Source organism: Colobus angolensis, unplaced genomic scaffold (assembly GCF_000951035.1).
Source record: "Colobus angolensis palliatus isolate OR3802 unplaced genomic scaffold, Cang.pa_1.0 Scaffold237, whole genome shotgun sequence".
In the NCBI taxonomy this organism is placed as follows: Eukaryota; Metazoa; Chordata; class Mammalia; order Primates; family Cercopithecidae; genus Colobus; species Colobus angolensis.
Window position 1 is genome coordinate 1,489,887 of NW_012115566.1, and position 16,706 is coordinate 1,506,592.

At 40.0% G+C, this 16,706-nt stretch overlaps 2 non-coding genes across 2 annotated transcripts; one reads left to right on the top strand and one right to left on the bottom strand.

The window, feature by feature from the left end:
• Nucleotides 1-231: 231 nt before the first annotated feature.
• Nucleotides 232-303, bottom strand: TRNAA-AGC. The gene has a single exon. It is a non-coding gene; the product is annotated as a tRNA-Ala (tRNA).
• An 8,959-nt stretch (nt 304-9,262) lies between these two features.
• Nucleotides 9,263-9,344, top strand: TRNAS-GCU. The gene has a single exon. It is a non-coding gene; the product is annotated as a tRNA-Ser (tRNA).
• Nucleotides 9,345-16,706: the final 7,362 nt, after the last annotated feature.

The window sequence follows — 16,706 nt, forward strand, 5'->3', positions numbered from 1 at the left end:
TACCATAGCATGAAATCCAAAGAAACCAGGCCGATTAATTTTCAAAAATGCTTGTTACAAAGGGTTCAAGACCTTCCTGGTGTGGCAATGCTATCTATCGATACAGATATTGAACACCGCAAAGGCTGTACAGACAAGCAGAAAATTGAGTGAGTGAGACCAGGTTTATTTAACGGTACGGAGAAATGAAAGTGGAAAGCCGGGGAAGAAAGTGCTCACTCCCAAAACTGTTGGAGGTGCCGGGGATTGAACCCGGGACCTCGTACATGCTAAGCACGCGCTCTACCACTGAGCTACACCCCCAACCGTATGGAAATTGCTTTGCATTTCTTTCATGATTTATAATCAGTATTTCTCAAAGATTTAGTAAATTGCGGTGAAATCATGAATGCAAACTCCGCAATTTGTGAAACAGCTAACCTAGGTCCTGCACAAGCAGCGTCCAAAGAAAGCAACACAGTGAAATTACAAAGGAAGGAGCCTGAAAGCAGACTATCTGTTGTCTCTCGCATTTTCCAGCTTGATTTCCTGCTCTTTTCAACCATAAGGCCCCAGGAGGCCAAAGCCAGTAGCGCAGTACCAGCTGAGACCTACGTGTTTGAAGGGGAACTGTAGGGGGGCATCAAAGGGGATCCTCGCCTACCGAGTTCCAGTCCCCGCTCCCAGCGCCGCCTTTCTTGGAACAAATACTCTCAAATCACTTCCGTTTCCAAAAGCCCATAACGTCCACTGAACATTTAGTGGTGATGGCAGGGAACGTTCTTGCGAGCTCAAGATGTCATGAATCAATCACAAGGACAAACTGGAAACCTGGACCCGGGTGAGAGGCATCACGTAGGCACCCAGATCGGCACTTCTAGAGTACTTTACCTCCAACAAAACTCTGGGGGTCCCCTGCTAAGCCAAGCTGGTGGGGTTGGGGGTGGGGTAGTAGTGTTATTTCAAAAAAAGATGAATTAGGTAAGGCAGGGCTGGCATCTGTTTCTTGGCGACCGATCTGTAGGAAACCACGGCGCAATGAAAAATTACTGGTTTCTCGAATGGTGAGGGGAGGTGGGGGAAGCTTCCCACGTTTTAAAGAGCTGGCCCAGCCCAACCCAGATTCACAACTACTGACTTCTGAGGCACCTCCGTTGAAATCTCTCCCTCTCTCTTTCTGAAACAATTTATAACTCACTAAAGCAGTTGAAAAAATAGAAATAATACAAAAATACCTTTCTATCTTTTACTCGGATTTAGATATTATTAATATTTTACCCCATTTGCCTTATCATTTGCTGCTTCTCTCTCCTGTACGTTGCATACATCACGTCCATTTCCTTTACTAAGTATTTTACTATATACCCACAGTACTATTAGGAACTTTTGTAAATTTAACATTGATACAATAGCTGTATTTAATTTACAGTCTGCATTTCAAGTTGACCAATTGACTTGATGTTTCCCTCTCATACAGGATCTAGTCTAGGGTCAGGCGTTGCATTTAGTTGTCATATCTTTTTTAGTCTTCTTTAATGAAGAATATTTGCATAGTCTTTATTTTTTATGACAATGATATGTCATTTTCAAAATAGTGTTATTTTCATTTTTTTCTCTTTTTTTTCCGAGACAGAGTCTCGCCCTGTCGCCCAGCTGGAGTGCAATGGCGCGATCTCGGCTCACCTGCAACCTCTGCCTCCCGAGTTCAAATGATTCTCCTGCCTCAGCCTCCTGAGTAGCTGGGATTACAGGTGCCCACCACTGCGTCTGGCTAATTTTTTTTTTTATATTTTCAGTAGAGACGGGTGTTTCACCGTGTTGGCCAGGCTGGTCTCAAAGTCCTGACCTAGCGATCTGCCCTCCTTGGCCTCCCGAAGTGCTGGGATTACAGGCCTGAGCCACCGCCCCGGCCTCATTTCATTTTTAAAAATAGAATGTCTTTCACTGACTGATACTTTCTCATGACTAGGCTCAGGGTATACGTTTCCATTGGAATACTAAATAATCTTGCATGCTTATATATTTTTCAGCCATTGGTCTGTACTTTTTGGTTCTTGCTTTAAAAAAATCTTCCCAACAAAGTCTCTTGATAGTACACTTTTTGTGACATTTCTGGTCTCACAAAGGATTAAGGAATTCTTTAGAGGTCACTCAAAACAAACATAAATGAATATTTTCTGAGAGCTAAAGTGACTTAGAAACACCTGGAGCCCAGGTCAGGGTAGTGAGTAGTCAAAGCCGTAACTGTTGGAACTCTGCCTAAAGTTCCTGGGAGTTAGAACAGTTGGGAGCAAGAACTGCTGGAAGCCAACCTGGACCAACAGAGGAGTGGGTTTAACCTGAAATCAGATACCAGTAGAAATACTACAACTATGAGGATGAATATTTAATATCAGAAAAGCAGAGAGGTGGAGAAGCTGAGCCTGACACTCTTGTTATGGGGCAAAACCTGTAGTGAGACCAAGGGGTTCTCTAAATTACTATGCTTGAGACTCAACAGATACAAAAAAGTCATATTGAAACCTAAAGAACTGTAGATGTTAAATTTTAAGATACAAAATGTATAATAGCTATGTATGACATATGTCAATAAATTAAGGATATGATTACAAATGGAAGTATGCAAAAGAGAGAGTAAAATTATTTAAAAATTTAGATTCAAGAAATAAAGACACAATAGTTAAAAAAGGATTTTTGTTTTTTGAGACAGAGTCTCGCTCTGTCAGCCAGACTGGAGTGTAGTGGCACGATATCTGTTCACTAAAACCTCTGCCTCCTGGACTCAAGCAATTCTCCTGCCTCAGCCTCCTGAGTAGCTGGGATTACAGGGGTGTGCCGCCACGCCCAGCTAATTTTTGTAGTTTTAGTAGAGACGGGGTTTCACCATGTTGGCCAGGCTGGTCTTGAACTCCTGACCTCAGGTAATCCACCAGCCTCGGCCTACCAAAGTACTGGGATTATAGGCGTGAACCACCAAGCCCGGCCAAAAAAAATTCCTAATGGACAAGGCTAAATAGCATATTAGCTACAACTGGGGAAGGAATTACTAAGCTGAAAGATAAAGACAAAACATTAACCCAGAATACAGCAAAAATGGTTAAGAATATGGAACATATGAAGCAAGCTGAGATAGATAAACACGACTGCGAATTATTTGCATCTCCTCCCATCAGAAGGTGGAGCCAAATCTTATTCCCCTAACCCTGGAATGTGGGCTGCCTTTGTGATCTGCTTTGACCATTGGAACACAGTGGCAGTGCTGCTGTGTTACTTCTAAGTGCAGGTCTCAAGAAAGCTTGCAGCTTCAGTTCTCAACATATTGGAACACTATCGCTGTCTAAGAAAGCTGGGCAGTCCTGTTGGGGAGATCACATGAAGGAAAACTGATGAACTCCAGAAAATAGCCCTTGCCAAGTATCAGACTTCCAGGCATTAAGGGCATCCAGGAGCAGCGAGTCCCAGCTGACCTGCCAACTCACATTAATTTGTAAATCCAGCTGATTTTACAAGGAGATGAGATGATGCATTTCAGCTGAGTTCTATGTTGTTTTAAGCCACCGGGGTTTGGAGTACTTTACTACACAGCCACAGAAAACTGATTTAAAAAAAACAATAATGGAAATGGAAGATTATGTGAAAATTCTGAAGTATACACGATTAGAGTTCAGGAATAAAAGAAGAGAAAAAAATGTAAGTGAGGTAATATTTAGATATAATATACCTGGGAAATTTCCCAAATTGGAGAGAAAATTTTCACTTAGAGAGTCAGAAAGCAAATGTGTCACAAACAAGTTAAAGAGAAACAACTAAAACTACAAACCTCATACTGAAACTGTGTTATACCAAACATAAGAGGATGTCTCAAATCAGCCAGAGAGAATGTATAGATTTTCTGCAAAGAAAGAACAATTAGAATGTTAACAAGCATCTTCATGGTAAAATCCAGGAAACAATAAAATATATTTTGGAAATATTGAAATAAAATAATTGCCAATCTAGACTTGTGTACCCATCAAAGTAAACTTTAAGGATGAGAAAGTGTTTAAAATTTTATTTAAAAATTTATTTTTGGTGCCTACAAATGGATAAATCCCAAAGTAGCAGCAACACAGAGTATTTAATATTATTTTAATATTTTCTTTTACTCAACAGTCCACCTTTGTGATTTGCTTTCCATAAATTAAAGCAACAATACTCCAAGTTCAATTTGAGTTTATTGAATACTTTATTTCCATTCAGAGTTTAGTAATTACATTATTCTGTCACCAACGATAATCAAATGGCCTACCGAAGTAGCAAAAATCATAAAGCTATTATTAGCCAAGTCAGTGGAATTTATAAAGTTAATATAAAACAGTGACTAGACTAATATTATATGAATTGGGGCCTACTAGACACATGCCAAAATCATAAGCTTTATTTAGAGAATGAGGTATTAGGCCAGAGAAGAAAGAGAGGTCATTATCATCAAAAATTATTAGGAAGATTTAGGCAAAAAGGGGCTGGGCACTGTGGCTCACGCCTGTAATCCCAGAACTTTGGGAGGCCGAGGTGGGCAGATCACCTGAACTCAGGAGTTTTGAGACCAGCCTGGCCAGCATGGTGAAACACGGTCTCTACTAAAAACACAAAACTAGGTGGGTGTAGTGGTGCGCACCTGTAGTCCCAGTTACTCGGGAGGCTAAGGCAGGAGAATCACTTGAACCCAGGAGGCTGAGGTTTCAGTGAGCTGAGATCATGCCACTGCACTCCAGCCTGGGTGACAGAGCAAGATTCTGTGTCAAAAACAAAACAAAACAAAACATCACTATTTAAGTGTCATGAATTATCATCATCATATGTAAGAAAAAATAACCCATCAGAAAAAAATAAATAAAAATTAAATTAAATTAAAAAATAAACCAAAGGACCTATATAGGTCAAACTTTCAGTGAGTCTCTCTTTCTTCTTCACAGGCATCATATGCACTATCAGCATAGCCATAGTTCCCATAGCTGCCAGAAGGTACTCCCTTCACTCAGGCCTTCATGCCTCATTATGTCAGAAGAGAGAGGGAAATGGAGAGCATAGCGGGGTGGGTGAGTAGGAAAGAGCTAGGGGTCACCCAGATCCTGTCTTCAGTACCAGGGTCCCACAGAACAACGACTTTTCCCCCCTCAAACACTTCAACATCGGTGGAGCCTTGAGAGTGAGAGTTCTGTCCGGGCGCAGTGGCTCACGTCTGTAGTCCCATCACTTCGGGAGGCTGAGGCGAGCGGATCAGTTGAGGTCAGAAGTTCGAGACCAGCCTAGCCAACATGGCAAAATCCCATCTCCGCTAAAAATACACACACATGAATTAGCCAGGTGTGGTGGTACATGCCTGTAGTCCCAGCAACTTGGGAGGCTGAGGTGAGAGGATCATTTGAGCCTGAGAGGCGGAGGCTGCAGTGAACTGAGATTGCACCACTGCAGTTCAGCCTGGGCGACAGAGCAAGACCCTGTCCCCCTCCTCCCCTCAAAACAAGAGTGAGAGTAATTTTGAATATCATTGACAAAAACAGGTAGTTGACAACTAACGCTTGCATTGAAAAAAGCTCTTCTAGTTTTGTTTATTAAAGCTTTCAAACTTACATAAAGTTAGAGAGAATGGTGTACTGACTTTCCATGCACATATCAACCAGGTTCAACAACAATTAGCATTTAATGTTCTTATTTCATTCATCCCTCCTTTTCTCCACTGAAGTATTTTAAGCTACTTCTAAGCATCATGTAATTTGATGTTTAAATACTTCAGTATATGTCTAAGAGAAAAAAACATTTTTAAAAATGGGCTTATGTTGTCAGGACCTCCTGAGGCTGTATCACAGAAAACAAAAAGAATGAACAAACAAAACCATAATTTTAATAACTTTATCACTTCTAAAATATTTAACTAAAATTCTTAATATTATCTAATACCTAGTCCATGTTCAATTTTCCCAGTTATGCAAAATTTTTTTTATAGGTGAGTTGTTCGATTTATGATCCAAAGTATGTTCATATATTGTTTCTGGGTGATAAATTTCTTAAAACTCTGTTTACTTTTTTACATTTTACTTTTTTGAGACATAGTCTCACTTTGTCACCCAGGCTGGAGTACAGTGGTGGGATCTCAGCTCACTGCAATCTCCTGGGCTCAAGCAATCCTCTAACCTCAGCCTCCCAAGTAGCTTCGACTACAGTCACACACCACCGTGCCCACCTAATTATTGTATTTTTAGTAATGATGGAGGTTTGCCATGTTGACCAACCTGGTCTCGAACTCCTGGCCTCAAGTATTCCGCCTGCCTTAGCTTCCCAAAGTTCTGCGATTACAGGCATGAGCCACCACTCCACACCTACTGTTTTGATTTTCAATTCCCTAGTGACAAATGATGTTGAGAATCTATGAATAAGCTTAGCTGCCATCTTCTTTAGTGAAGTGTCCAGATCTTTTGCCTACATTTTAACTAGGTCGTTTGTTTTCTTGTTAAATTTTTGAGAGTTCTTGTACATTTTCTTTTCGTTCCCTTAACAGTGTATTTCACAGAGAAGGTTTCATTTTAATGAAATCCAACCTTTTTCTTTCTTCAGATGTTTTGCTTTTGGTGTTGTCTTTATAAACTAATTGCCAAAGCTAACACAACCTAGATTTTCTCCTATGTTATCTGCTAGAAATTCTATAGATTTGTGTTTTACATTTAGGTGTATAATCAATTTTTGGGTTAATTTTTATGAAAAGGTTAAGGTCAATGTCTAAAGTCTTTTTTTTAACATATGGATCTCCAATTGTTTTATTAAAATTTGTTTAAAAAAATCATGCTTTTCTCCAATGAATTGCTTTTGCTCCCTTGTCAAAGATAAGTTTACTATAGGTCTATTTCTGAAACTCACTTCTTCCCATTCATTTATTTTTCTATTTTTACAACTGTATTAGTCTATTTTCACACTGCTGATAAAGACACACCCAAGACTGGGCAATTTACAAAAGAGAGAGGTTTACTGGACTTACAGTTCCATGTAGCTGGGGAGGCCTCACAATCATGGTGGAAGGTGAAAGGCATGTCTCACATGGTGGCAGACAAGGGAAGAGTTTGTGCAGGGAAACTCCCCTTTTTAAAACCATCAGATCTCATGAGACTTATTCACTATCATGAGAACAGCATGGAAAGACCTGCCCCCATGATTCAATTACCTCCCACAAGGTCCCTTTCATAACGTGTGGGAATTCAAGATGAGATTTGAGTGGGGACACACCTAAACCATATCACAACACCACACTGTCCTGATTACTGTAACTTTGACATTGGGTAGTGTTAGTTTTTCAGCATTGTTCTTTTGCATGATGTTGGCTATTCTGATTCTTTTGACTTTCCATGTAAATTTTGAGTTTGTTTGTTTTTTCTAAAACTAAGTAACCCACGGGGTTTTGTTGGGATTGTGCTGAATCTATAGATCAAATGGAAAGAACTGATGTCTTGACAATATTGAGTTTTCCTATCCATGAACATGGAATATCTCTCCATTTATATGGATTCTCTGATCACTTTAATCAGAGTTTTGTAGCTTTCCTCACATAGATCTTGTACATATCTGGTTAGATTTATATTTCAGTATCCTGTTTCTTTTTTGTTTTCTTTTCTGTTTCTTCTTTTCTTTTTTGGGTGCTAATATAAATAGTGTTGCTTTCTTAATTTCAAATTACAAATGAGTATTGTTAGTATGTGGAAAAGGAATTGAATTTCATATATTAACCTTGTATCTTGCAACCTTGCTATAATTACTTTCTTCTTTTCTTTTCTTTTCTGTTCGACAAAGTCTCAATCTGTCACCCAGGCTGGAGTGCAGTGGTGTGATCTCGGCTCACTGCAACCTCCACCTCCTGGGTTCAAGCGATTTTCGTGCCTCAGCCTCACGAGTAGCTGGGATTACAAGCGTGTGCCACCACACTCAGCTAATGGTTTTTGTTTGTTTGTTTGTTTGTTTGCTTGTTTCTTTTGTATTTTTAGTAGACACAGGGTTTCACCATGTTGGCCAGATTGGTCTCAAACTCCTGACCTCAAGTGATACACCCACCTCGGACCGGAAAATCATAACTGGCCTCATTAAAATAGATAACTACGATTGTTTGAATCATTAAATAAACAGATCTTTAGTCCTCTAACCAAGGGATCACAGGTCAGTTTCCCATGCTGGGTAGTTGTACGGTGAGGATGGAGATATGAAATTTGGTAAAGGAACTTGATGGGGAGAGAAGACAGTCCCTTCTGCCTAAACAGAAGTAAAGGTTTCAAAGGAAGGAAAAAGAAAACAAAACAACAACAACAACAACAACAAAACCCAGCATTTGGGCAATAAATAATCTCTCCAATTTTTTCCACCAGATACAGAAAAGCCGAGAAGCCCTAGTGAGTAGATGGGTTCCTTGGTGCTGGGTTTATTTGAAATTGTCAAAGTCAGCTTTTTCCTGGATAGATAAAAATTATGGGATGAAGTTGGTGAAGTAGCCCGCCCAGGTCACATGGTGAGTGGGACAGAACCCCGACCCAGGCTAGCTGGCTCCTGTTCTAGGAAAGATTTCCCGACCCGACCCTTTAAGTCTTGGTGGCAGCCAGGCTAAATCATCTTACGAAGTAACGTTCCAAACTACTCTAGAACGAAAATGCTCACATCGGGGAGTCTTTCTACTTTTTTTCCAACCCTGTTTTGACCCATTGCTGCATATCGCAGCAATGCAGTAATTCCAAACCCCAGAGAAAGAATAAGAGAGAGATGAAAGCGTCTGCTTGCTGTCTGGCATATTTCAGAAGCAAAAACGTATAAGGGAATCACAGAGCCGGTTTGTTGTTCGTTGTAGTTTATTTACTAATTTCTGGCACCTCCCAGAAAACAGGAATCCCTGGAGATGTTCTTATCAGGAGAAGGAATAATCCGGTCCCTCCAAAGGGAGAACACAGAGTAGCTGGCTGGAGCCAGGTTAGCAAATCAGAGTTCAAATCCTATGTCCATTCATTCCGGTGTTCAGCAAGGATCTACGTGTTTAATACCTACGCGTACTGTTTTTATCCGTTCGTTTGATATGTGCCGAGTAACTGAACCACTCTAGGTGTCATTTATCACTTTTGTGGTTGCTGCAAAATGTACCTAAAAATACTCGATTCTGAGTGTGGTTGTAAGGACTGAATCAGGATTACGCCAGAAAAAAAAAAAAACAATTAAAAATAGCATTATTACAGGACTAACTGTGCGGAGGAAGAAAATGACTTTACCACGCTTAACATGTGACGAGGTGGCCGAGTGGTTAAGGCGATGGACTGCTAATCCATTGTGCTCTGCACGCGTGGGTTCGAATCCCATCCTCGTCGTTTCGTGAGGTTTTATTTAACCCTCTAAAAAGATGGGTCTGGATGCTGCATAGTTAGCGTTTATCTTTGGTAGATTAATTCGCCAAGAAACCGAGTAGATTACTAAATGTATCTTAACTGGCCTCTGCTAATTTTCGGTTCTGAGTATAACATTCTCTCAGTCTTGGCTACCATTCCTTGTCAGCAACACTGATTATACTTGTAAGTTAAATTAGCCAATTGAGACACCACTTTGGGTAGTGTTTACTTTTCCCTCCAGATGGTAACCTTCTTAAGGGCAAGAAATATTTATGTTCTCCATAGTTTCCAGTTCTTCTGAGGGAGCAACTGAATAATTAATTGAGGGCTACAGAAAAATACTGTCAATAAACTTAAAGTAAATGATAAAAATCACTCACATAAATATATACAACAAATTATTGATACTATGTTTTGCAGGTATTTTCAGCCTAAGTTTAACTGAAATTTTTACTGTTTGCTAATTTTAAAGTGCCCATCCCCAACAAAATACTTAACCATTATTGTCTGCTGATCTCTAGCTTTGAGGAGGATTTGTCTCCGCTTAGAGATGCCACAAAGCTGAAAAATATACTCCATACAACATTCCCAGTTAGATCTAAAGATGCCTCCATAAACAAGACAGAGAGGAATGTCCATAATGAACAGTTTCTACTTGTGATTTCCATCGTGGGCCTTCGGAGAAAAAATATATAGTTTTTATTTTGTTTATTTTATTTAAGGTTTTGAATAGGCACTGCATTCACATGATTTCAAAAGTATAAAGCTTTATAAAATCTTGCACCCACCCTTATTCCCCAACCACCTAATTACATTCTTTACTGATAACCACTGTTGTTAATTTTTCCAGGATTATACTAAGCACATACGAATATATATTACATAAAATATATATTTCTATTTTTGTCTCAAAAAAATCACAAATGACAACATACTATGAACATTGTTCCTTATCCTGCCCCATTTCCCTAACCAATATATCTTGGAGAGCTTTTCCTGTCATCAAAAAAGTGAAAGTTTATTCTTTTTTAAGGATGCACTGTATCCCAATGCATACGTTACCATATATTATTTAACCAGTTCTCTATTGGACAATTTGGGCTTTCTGTATCTTTTGCTATTATACACTATGCTGCAACAAATAACTTTATATATACACACATAAAATTTTGAATGTATATATCTGTAATACTGCAATATAAATTTTTAGAAGTGAGTTTGCTGTGTCTTAGGATACACGAATGTAAAATATTTATAGATATTGCCAAATGGCCCTCCAAAAAGATTTTATTAGTCTACACTCTTCACCAGTAATGATTAAAATTCTTGTTTCTCTCACCCTCCTCTGGGCTGTTACATCAGAATGACCCAAAGTGTTTGTTATGAATGAAGAATTCTGGGCCTCGATCATATCTATTGCATTATAACCTCGGTGGTGGGGCGATTGGCGGGGGTGTGGTGTTCCTGAATCTATGATTTAACCAGGTATTCAGATGTTTCCTATGTTGGTCTTCAGGCTTGTACATGGCTGAAGTATCTACATGTTATATCCATTCATCTATAATTTTCTTTTTCTTTCTTTTGTTCTTTTTTTTTTTTTTTTTTGAGACTGAGTTTTGCTCTATCACCCAGGCTGAAGTGCAGTGGCGTGATCTCTGTGATCTCTGCTCACTGCAACCTCCCACCATGTTGCCCAATCTGGTCTTGAACTCCTAGGCTTGATCTGCCCCCCTCAGCCTCTCAAAGTGCTGGGATTGCAGGCGTGAGATGACCGCTCCTGGACAGATTCTGTCTTTGATGTTTCCAGGTACACATCTCGTAACTTGGACAGGTTTTTTTTTTTTTTTTTAAATTTAATTTCACTTTTAAAATTTTGTCTATAGCCACCCTACTGTGCAACAGACCTCCAAACATTCCTCTTGTCTATCTGAAACTTTGTACCACTTTGACTAACCACGCTATTCCTTCCCCAACTCCTACCCCATCCTATAACATCTGGTAACCATTATTCTAATCTCTCTATTTCTATGAGTTCAATCTTTTTTTTTTTTTTTTTTTTTTAGATTCCACATATCAGTGAGATGATGAAGTATTTGTCTTTTTGGGTCTGGCTATTTCTCTTCGCATAATGTCCTCCAGGTTCATCCGCATTGTGAAAAATGACAGAATTTCTTTCTTTTTAAAGTCTGAATAGTATTTCATTGTATATATAGCTTTTCTTCTTCTTCTTCTTCTTCTTTTTTTTTTTGAGTTTTGCTCTTGTCGCCCAGGCTGGAGTGCAATAGCACAATCTCAGCTCACTGCAACCTCTGTCTCCCAAGTTCAAGTGATTCTCCTGCCTCAGCTTCCCAAATAGCTGGAATTACAAGCATGCGCCATCATGCCCGGCTAATTTTTGCATTTTTAGTAGAAATGGGGTTTCACCCCATTGGCCAGGCTGGTCTCAAACTCCTGATCTCAGATGATCCACCCGCCTCAGCCTCCCAAAATGCTGGGATTACAAGTGTGAGCCACTGCGCCCGGCCTAGCACATTTTCCTTATATATCCCTCTGATGATGGACACTTAGGTTGATTCCATATCTTGGCTATTATGAATAATACTGCAATTAACACGAGAGTACAGATATTTCTTTGATATATTGATTTCAATTCCTTTGGATATATTCCTAGATGTGGGACTGCTGGATCATAAGGTAATTTTATTTTTAGTTTTTGAGGTATCTATGTACTATTTTCCATAATGGTTGTACTACTTTACATTTTCACCAACAATGTACAAAAATTGCCTTTTCTTTCCTTGTCAACGCTGGTTATCATCTTTCATCTTTTTGATAAAAGCTGGCATTTATCAAAAAGATTTTGTCAAAAAGATGAAAGATTGTTACAGGTGTGGTGGGTCATGCCTGTAATCCCAGCACTTTGGGAGGCCGAGGTAGAAGGATCGCTTGAGCCCAGGAGTTCCAACCCAAGTGTTTGAGAGCAGCCCGGGTAACATAGAGGGGTCCCCGTCTCTACAAAATAAGTAAAAATCAGCGGGGCGTGGTGGCGCAGGCTTGTGGTCTCAGCTAATTGGGAAGCCGAGGCAAGGGGATCGCTTGAGCCCAGGGGGTTGAGGTTGCAGTGAGCCGTGATCTTGCCACTTCACTCCAGCCTGGGCGACAGAGCCAGGCTCGGTCTCAAAACAAAAAGCAAAACAAAGCAAAAAGCAAAACAAAAAAAATGTTATTTATTTATTTATTTATTGAGACGATGTCTCACTCTTGTCCCCAAGGCTGGAGTGCATCTCTGCTCACTGCAACCTCCACCTCCTGGGTTCAAGCGATTCTCATGCCTCAGCCTCCCGAGTAGGTGGGATTACAGGTGTGTACCACCACGCCCGGCTAATTGTTGTATTTTTAATAGAGACGCGGTTTCACCATGGTGGCCAGGCTGGTCTCGAACTCCTGACCTCAGGTGATCCGCCCGCCTCAGCCTTCCGAAGTGCTGGGATTAGAGGCGTGAGCCACCGCGCCCGGCAAAAAAAAAAAAAGTTATTCTAATGGGTGTGAAGTGATATTGTGGCTTTAGTTTTCATTCCCTCAATGCTTAGTGATGCTGAGCATTTTTTTCATATGTATTGCCATTTGTATATCTTCTTTTGAGAAATGTCTGTTCAAGTCCTTTACCTATTTTGTAATCAGATTGATTGTTTTCTTGCCATTTAGATGTTTGAATTCCTTATATATTTTGGATATTAACGTTTTATTAGATATAAGGTTTGCAAATGTTTTTCCATTCTGTGGTTTGTCTCTTCACTTTGTTGTTTCCTTTGCAGTGCAGAAACTTCTTTTAGTTTGATGCAATCCCATCTGTCTGCTTTAGCTTCTGTTGCTCGTGCTTCAGAGCCAAAAAAAAAAAAAAAAAATCATTGCCCAGACAATGTCATGGAGCTTTTCCCTTATTTATTTATTTTTTCAGTATTAGGTTGATAGCTTCCAGTCTTGTATTTTAATCCATTTTGAGTTGATTTTTATATATGGTGTAAGATAAAAGTTTAATTTTATTCTTCTTCACGTGGATAACCAGTTTTCCCAGCACCATTTATTAAAGAGGCTGTCCTTTCTCCATTGTGTGTTCTTGGCACCTGTGTCAAAAATCAATCAACAATAAATATATGGTTATTTCTGGGCTTTCTACTCTCTTTCAAAGGTCAGTGTGTCTGTTTTTATGTCAGTACCATGCTTTATTACAATCACTTTATAATAGATATAGTGAGTGTGATGCTTCCAGCTTTATTTTGCTTGTTTTGTCTATTTGAGGTCTTTTGTTGTTCCATACAAATTTAAGAATTGTTTTTACTATTCGTGTAAAATATGACATTGGAATTTTGACAAAGATTGCATTGAATCTGTAGATAGCTTTGGGTAGACATTTTGATGATATTAATTCTTTCATGAACATGGAATATTTTCCATTTATTTGTGTTTTTGTCATTTTATCAGAGTTTTATAGTTTTCAGTGTACAGGTCTTTCATCTCTTTTGTTAAATTTACACTTAAGTATTTTATTTTATTTTTGTTGCTATTGTAAATGGGATTGTTTTCTTAATTTCCTTTTCAGATACTTCATCATTATATAGAAATGCTACTGATTGTTTAATGTTGATTTTGTATCCTGCAGCTTTAATGAATTTATCAATTCTAACTTTTCTGTAACATCTTTAGGGTTTTATATTTGCTGATCATGTCATCAGCAAATGGAGTTAATTTCAATTCCTTTCCTATTAGGATGACTTTTACGTCTTTCTCTTATCTAATTGCTCTGGCTAGGACTCCCAGTACCATGTTAAAAAGAAATGTTGAGAGTGTGCCTCCTTGTCTTGTCCCTAATCTTAGAGGAAAGGCATTTAACTTTTCACCATTAAGTATGATGTTAGCTCTGGGTTTGTCATATGTGGCCTTTATTGTGTTGAGGTACATTCCCTATAAAACTAATCTTTTGAGAGTTTTTAAGATGAAAGGGTGTTGAATTTTGTCAAATACTTTTTCTGTATCTATGGATATAATCACATGGTTTTTATCCTTCATTTTTGTTAATGTGGTATAACACATTTTTTGATATGGACAGATTTTAAAGTCTGTTTTTATTTCCTCAGGAAATCAGCTACCATTAATTTGCTTGGTCCTCTATTCTGAACACATCTTCTCTGGGCAGCTGATCATATTCTTAATCCTTAGCTGGATCTCTTCTTTGGAAAAGAAGTTTTCCCAGGATATGCCTATACATTCTTTGAAGAAACTGTCAAAGAAAAATTGTACCAGATGGAGTTAAATAGGCAAGGAAGACTTTATTCCAGACAATTGCAATAGGGGAGAGAGATTAAGTAAACTCAAATTCAGATACATCAGGGACATCTGGGGATCTATAGCCAGTAGTAAGGGTAAGACAATCATTTGATAGAAAATGACTACGAGGAACTTGTTTAGATATCAAGGGCGGAAAAACAGAAACTTGATAGGATTTTGAGGTGAGGAATTCTTACTGAATTGGCTTAGCAGGATTCTTGCTAAAACTAGGCTCAACTGGATTATTTGCTGAAATGGGGCTGGACAAGCCAAGGATGGGACCTAGTTGAGAGGAGGGCTCAGAGGAACCTAAGTAAAGTTTGCTCAAGGATGGAGTTTTTATAAACACCCACCGGAATTTCCTCAGCTTCCTAAAGGAATTGAAGACCCAAAGAACATGTAAGCCACCAGGGGGAGAATCTACATACGCTCCCAGCCTATCCCAGTGTGGGTGACTGCTTCTGCCTCCTCACAGCAGCTGCTCCTTGGTCTTCTGTTCAGTTCTGGGTCACGTTGTGCAGGCACCATCTCCAATCAGGTCTTGTCCATTACCTTAATTTAGAGGCTTGGGATAAAGTCTGAATGACTGGTTTGAGCTAGGATAAGTGGATGCTTGATGATGGATGTGATCATAATGAATATGCACAGTACCACAGGCTGGCTCTGGTGGTGGGTGGAAGGATGGCTGGGTTTATAAGCATCCCAAACAGGTAGAAGAGGCTGTTAGGCCATTAGGAAAAGGGAGAACACTTTGGGTGAGATCTCATCACGCTAACATGAACAAAGTGGAAAGAAGGTGGGGCCACACTAGCTAAGGCAACGCCATAAGAAAATGTTATTTCCCTCTGCAATCAGCACCATTACAGACCATATGAAGTACAATCAAGCACACATAATGGGAACCAAAATAAAGCTTTCATAAATTTTGTAAACTTAGTTACAGAGTTTCTGTGTAACCAATGGTAATTCATAATATGAGCTAATTAATTATTACTGGTTTAATGGACTTGGTGAAAGTAGGATTTGACTTGGTTTTTAGGTATGTATGAGAAAATCAAAATGTCAGAGTAAGAAATCTGAAAATAAAGAATTGGATGTAAAGGTTGCCTTTACATCATAGAAGAGATTAATTTGTACGAAACACAAATATTTGTTTCTAATTTAGTTCTTGTCCTCTCTGTTCTCTAGGGCACATATTTCCCTCACCTTGCCACCTCACATTTCCCACCTCATTCTAGCAGCTGAGTGTCTATCAGGAATTTTCCGGACCTTCCAGGTTTCATCAACTCTATCTCCAAATCGATCCTGGTCTACACACAGAGTTCATGGGAGGCGAGATAGCGGGTACATTTTCTGTTCTTGACCTTCAGCTCCAAGGGACTGTTTCCCGGGTGCTTCGGACCGAGTGTTTGGTAGTGTCTGGGGAGGGCTCGGTCAGGGAGTCCTCTCCTTTCACCCTGGCACTAGGAGCTGAAGAGGCGAGATGCTAGGCGAACGGCCGAAGGCAGAGGTCGTTTTACCCCCATCTCCCTTGTCTCCCACACAAGTTGTAGGACTCCTCCACCGTGTGTGGTCCCGAGTTGGGAATGCCAGCTCCCGGCGCGGCGAGGCCCGGGTCCGGTCCCGAGGTGAGTTTTTCTCTCCGGCTGGAAGGCCCGCCCGACGCCGTGGACACCAGGGACCCTAGCCCTCCGGGGCTGCTAGCTTTGAAGGGATTTCCAGACGTTGCGGTCGGGGTGAGCGGTGAGACTAAGGACAGGCGACTAGAGAAAGCAGATGAGGGTGAATTGTGTCATGGAGATGGGGGATGGGGAAAAGGGGCGAGAAGTAACCCCGGGGCGCGAGGTCCACAGCAAAAAAAAAACAAAAAACAAAACAAAACAGAAAACCACCCCTGAGACCAAGGCTCAGCCACTTTACACGCAGGACTTAGTTGTGGCAGAGAGAAGGGCTTCGAACACCAGGAAATTTTGAGGAAGTGTTTGTCTCCATCACAGGACTTGGGTTTCCACGTTGCTG